At 42.8% G+C, this 6140-nt stretch overlaps 1 pseudogene; it reads left to right on the forward strand.

Annotated features, from left to right (window-relative positions):
- Positions 1-477: 477 nt before the first annotated feature.
- LOC106002805 lies at positions 478-5023 on the forward strand (annotated as a pseudogene).
- Positions 5024-6140: the final 1117 nt, after the last annotated feature.

Raw genomic sequence — 6140 nt, forward strand, 5'->3', positions numbered from 1 at the left:
GATGAGTGTCAGATAATTGAGAACAGGTCTTCTACCTTAATGCAAATTTCTCTGAGTTTCATGCCCCAACTCAGCTCCCTTAAGTTGGGTGTTTTCTAAATCATTGGTTGTTGTGTATGCTCTGAGGACACTTGGGGTTCTGGAGACCCTTCTTACTGAGTCTTCAAGTTACTGCTTTGGCAATTTCATGTCCATGTAAGGCCAGTTACTCATCACAGAATACAAACAGAATATGGTACTGCATAAGGTGGAATACTCATAGGAGAACACAGACGTCTTCTATTCAGCTAGATAACAAAGAGATTAAGAAAACTAAAATACCACCCATTTCTGTGCTTTTTTTTAATTTAGAAAATGTAATTATTTTTTACAAATATATTTGTGTCAACAGGACATGGGTTTCTTATAGTTACTTTAAAATGCATTGTTTGGACAGTTAACATTCTATGTCATAATACACTTCTATTTCCATCTCAGTTTTGGGAAATGATAAGCGATGAGCATAATATTGATTGCACTGGCAACTACTATGGAGACAGCCATTTACAGCTGCAGAGAATCGAGGTGTATTACAATGAGGCAACTGGTGAGTGTCTCCCATTTGGTTTCCCATACCGTGGCAAAAGAGTTCCCAGGGGAATACTAATGAAAAGGAAGGAGTTCCTGCCTTTCTTATGGTAGTATTGTAGTTTTAATTTGGGACCTTGATCTTATAAGTCAAGTGCTGTACCCAACTGAGCCACTCCACCAGATACTTTGTTTTAATTTTTGAGTATTCTCTTGTGAATTACCCCAGGAAAACCTTATACCTGAGTTCCCCCAACCTCTACTTGCTGACTAACCACACCTGGATTTTTTTTTCCGGTCATGGAGCTTGAAATCTGGGCCTAGGCAATGTCGCTCAGCTCTTCAGCTCAAGGCAAGCGGCTCTACCACTTAAGCCACCGTGCCACTTCCAGTTTTCTGGTGTTTTATTGGAGATAAGAGTTTGTCGGCTTTTTATGCCCTGGTTGGCTTTGAACCGTGATTCTCTGATCTCAGCCTTCTGGGTAGCTAGGATTAAAGGCGTGAGCCCGTTTCATGCAATTAAAAATGAGACTGCCTAAATATGCATTCTAAAACAATTGATAAAATATAATATAATCCCGTGCCATTTGGGTGTGTGCTGATCATCCTAAGCTCAAGGCCTGGGCACTGACTATGAGCTTCTTTTGTTTTGGGTAGTTTCTTGGAGATGAGTCTCCCAGACTTTCCTGCCCCAGCTGACTTCAATCTGTGATGCTAAGGTCTCATCTCAGATTTTTGAGTAGCTAGCATTACACCCGTAAGCAAGCAGAGCCCAGTTACATTGCCTCATTAAAATATAGATTAAATTTCTAAAACAATATTTTGAAAAAGAAAATTTTAAAAATTTTAAAGAGGGATGTTCAGTCACTAATATATATGAGAATAGTCCAAATCACAAAGCATAAATAAAGTGTCTCACCCTGAAATCTATAAAATTTTTGGTCTTGAGCATTTTGAATATGAATACTTAGCCAACAATAAATTATTTTTAAGGTTTTTAAAGTAAGAAAACATTCTTTTGATGTAGAAAAACCCAATACTAATTTGTAAACATTGCTTTTAAATGATTCATATTGTCTTTCCTAACATAAACAGCCTAATTGAAGTCTACAAAGTAGATTTTCAGTTTTTGCAACTGTCAATGTAAAGATCATTTAATTTTATATTGAGTTTCCATTCTACATTATTTTATACAAACAGAATCCTGGATAATTGGCTTTCCTATGTATTAATCCAATGAACAAGTACAAAGAAAAGTACAAAGCTATTTAATTTGAGTTTTATAGATCTATATTTTGGGATGTCCTCACCTTGGTTGAGAGTGGTTGGGTTGGATTGTGTCACTCCTATGAACAGAATTTTAGGTTGTGTCTATATTAGATCCTGTATATCCAGCAGGATGGCCAGTTTTCTTCATGTGAATGTTTAGGAAGGGGGTATTCTAAAAATGGTGTTTACATCATGTTAACTGCTTTCCCTTGGGCCAAATCAGGATAAATGGGAAATTGCAAGTCATTGCTCAAGGTTGCTCTGAGTATTTGAATACAAGGATGTGTGCTATTTGATAACCATTATTGAAACATTATAAGACAAGAAATATATATTGTGTAGATGTTTTCTCCAGGAAAGCCTTACACTTGAATTCCCCTACATCTACTTGGTGAATAGCCATACCTGGCTTTTTTTTTGGTGTTGGAGTGTCGGTCATGTGGCTTGGACTTTGGGCCTAGGCACTGTCCCTCAACTCTTCAGTTCAAGGCAAGCAGCTCTACCTCTCGAGCCACAGTGCCATTTCTGGTTTTCTGTTAGTTTATTAGAGATAAGGGTCTTAAGGACTTTTCCTGCCCCAGCTAGCTTTGAAGAGTGATCCTCTGATCTCGGCCTCCAGAGTAGCTAGGATTATAAGCATGAACCTGGTTCATTTCTTGAGAAAGGTAATTGGGGAAGGGAAGGGATAATGGGAGAACAACAAAGTAGGGGGTAACAATTTTTGACAAGAAAAGTTCTCCTTTCTTTACTCATGTAAATAACTCCTCTATACAGCACCTTTACAATAAAATAAAATTAACAAAAAAGAGAAAGTTTCTTGCTGATAGGCACTGGTGACTCATTCCTGTAATGCTGGCTACTTAGTAGGCTAAGATATGAGAATCATGGTTCAAATTTTGCCTGAGCAGAAAAGTCCCTGAGACTCTTATCTCCAATAAGAAAACTGAAAGTGGGGTTGTGGCTCAAGTGATAGAGTGCTAGTCTTGAGCTGGTGAGCTGAGGGACAGTGCCCAGGCCCAGAGTTCAAGCCCCATGATGAACCACAAAAAATGGTGTTGCCACCTTTCTTTTGCAGCATTAGACTCAAAGCCTGATGCTCATCTTTGCCTCCTGTGTAGCTGAGATTTCAGCCACCATGCCCAAAGCAAAGGAATGAATATTCATGGAAATAGACAACTGCAAACATCCTTAAAGTTACTGAAGCCTCTTGCATGGGGATTCATGCTCAAGATATCTTTTCTGTTTCCATGTCTCAAATGCTGTAATTTTTGTAATGAATGCTGAGAGTCACTTAGAATCATAAGCTCTGCCCCCTAAGTTCCTTTTCAAGTATAGGTCTAAGTCAACTCTTTTTCTCACAGGCAACAAATATGTTCCTCGGGCCATCATGGTGGACCTAGAGCCTGGAACATTGGACTCAGTGAGATCGGGACCATTTGGCCAGAGCTTTAGGCCAGACAACTTCATATTTGGTAAGTCATCATGGTCCATGGGTCCTAACATCCAGGCACTCCAGTGCTGGGCTGAGCCTTTATCCACCTAGATATTGTCCTCACCTAACCCTCCTATTCCAGTCCACGGGAGTCATGCCCCTGGCCACTCAGACAGCTCAGATCAGTGCAACTCTGAAAGCCCTCCATGACAAAGAAGCCTCTGAAGGGAAAGAGCAGCAAGTAGAGAAAGCCACCAACAAGGTTTCAGCACTGCTGGTCATTTTAAAGGCCTGGCAATAACAGAACCACTTCAGGACACCAGAAATCAAAGCACAGCTATGTGTGAGCAAGGTGCAGACAAGTGCTTGCAGTTTAGCTTCCCTCTGACCACACTGTGCTCCTGTCCCTCTTGTGAAAGTAACTACATTTCCAGTATTGAGGCAGGCTCGGTCCTTCATTTCTAGAAGGACTTGATTTAGGTTAAAATGTATTTTCCTCCACACTCTGTTTACTTTTCTTTAGAACCTGTGTGATTTGTAGAGTCCCAGATACATTGAAAACATTTCCTTTATTTCACCAAAGTGTATCTAATATAATAGCAAAGGTTAGCTCAGAAGAGTCCTATTGTCTTCACAATAGGACTGGCACAGTCATTATTCTTGGAGTGTGTGTCTCATCATGTCTTTGTGTCTGATAGGCCAGAGCGGGGCAGGCAATAACTGGGCAAAAGGCCACTACACGGAGGGGGCCGAGCTGTTGGAATCGGTGCTGGATGTGGTACGGCGGGAGTCAGAAAGGTGTGACTGTCTCCAGGGCTTCCAGCTGGCCCACTCCCTGGGAGGTGGCACTGGATCAGGTATGGGCACCCTGATTCTCAACAAGATCCGAGAGGAGTATCCAGACCGCATCATGCCCTCAGCGTCATGCCCTCCCCCAAGGTGTCAGACACCGTGGTCGAACCTTACAATGCGATCTTGTCTGTCCACCAGTTGGTGGAAAATGCAGATGAAACTTTCTGCATCGACAATGAGGCCCTGTATGACATCTGCTTTCGCACCCTGAAGCTGCCCACACCCACCTATGGAGACCTGAACCACCTGGTGTCAGCCACCATGAGTGGAGTCACCACCTGCCTGCGCTTCCCTGGCCAGCTGAATGCAGATCTGCGCAAGCTAGGCGTGAATATGGTGCCCTTCCCCCGTCTACACTTCTTCATGCCTGGCTTTGCACCCTTGACCAGCCGGGCCAGCCAGCAGTACCATGTTCTCTCAGTGCCCGAGCTCACCCAGCAGATGTTTGACGCCAAGAACATGATGGTCGCCTGTGATCCCCGCCATGGTTGTTACCTGACAGCAGCTGCCATCTTCCGAGGCCGCATGTCCATGAAGGAGGTGGATGAGCAGATGCTCAAAATGCAGAACAAGAACAGCAGCTACTTTGCAGACTGGATTCCCAACAATGTGAATACAGCTGTATGTGACATCCCCCCGCGTGGCCTCACGATGTCGGCCACTTTCATCGGCAACAACACTGCCATCCAAGAACCCTTCAAGCGCACCTCAGAGCAGTTCAGTGCCATGTTCCGGCACAAGGCATTCTTGCACTGGTATACGGGAGAAGGCATGGATGAGATGGAGTTCACTGAGGCTGAGAGCAATATCAACGACCTGGTGTCCGAGTACCAGCAGTACCAAGATGCCACTGCTGATGAACAGGGGGAATTTGAAGAAGACTTGGTGGAGGAAGAAGTTTAAGACTTTCCATTGGTAGCAGTGCAACAGGACTGTCAGAGCCTGCCTACTACTTCTCAAATGAATGGTGCTTTCCTGAACTCCTGTTGTTGTGCAGTGAGGTCCCTGCTGTGTAGCATCATGCACAGCCTTTCCGGTCAGGAACTCACTGATGGTGAATGTAAAAATGCAGATTTCTTTTAAATAGTATTATTTTTAAAGCCCTGTTTATATAAATAAAGAAGTATAAATTTTGTACTCTTGAGTCCTTATTCTTCTTTAGAATCTCTTTTTTTCTTTCAATATATTTGAAATATAAAGTTGACCAGCAGGATTTAATCTTAGCAATATAGGAATGGTGCTCAAGAGGAGTTTCAAATTCATGGTGTTCCTACTATTTTGAAGAGGAGGATGACAAGTGCCAATATTGTTTATTTTCCTGGCCCAGTTTTAAAGTTAGCAGTCTCTCAGTAGCATGCCAGTAGCATAAAAGCAGTTTGAAGAGAAAGTAAACCAGATCCAGATGTTACAATTTTCCTAGTACCAAGGTGATGTTTGGAGTACTGAAGGGATTGATGTTCAAGACTTGTCTGGGCACTGAGGTAGCAGGGCCTCTTCCTCCTTTATTCTGACACAAGACTTGCTTTACCTGCCACCTAGTATGCATTCCTCTTTGGGAATGGGACCACAAAATGCAGGTATGAATAGTGGCCGTTAAGGATCTACTTCTCCTTCTCATGCCCTATCAGAGGGATTTCATTCACATTCCCCAGAAACAGTAGCAGGAACCTCAATCCCTGTGCTTACATTTCAGTTGGCAGCGAAGCAGCACTCACAAGATGAGTGCAAGATCCTGGTTGCCAAGGTAGTTTCTCAAGTCATATGGCAACTCCAAGGACAGAAGTGAGTCTAGCTGTTTGAGGGAGTGAGAAGTTGACCAGTCACATAGCGTATCAAGATCTGCTTGATTCAGTACTTCCAAGTCAAGGAGTAGAAGGGAGACATGGCCCAATGACCCATTCTCATATTCATTTTCCAGCATTCGAAGCTGTCTGAGGCCCACAGGGGGTTGTAAGGAAAAAAGATCCAGCTTGTTGGGTATGTTTACATGAGTGAGACAGAAATCTCAATTGCTTAGAAT

The sequence above is a fragment of the Dipodomys ordii genome, unplaced genomic scaffold (assembly GCF_000151885.1).
Source record: "Dipodomys ordii isolate 6190 unplaced genomic scaffold, Dord_2.0 Scaffold1000001549, whole genome shotgun sequence".
NCBI lineage: Eukaryota > Metazoa > Chordata > Mammalia > Rodentia > Heteromyidae > Dipodomys > Dipodomys ordii.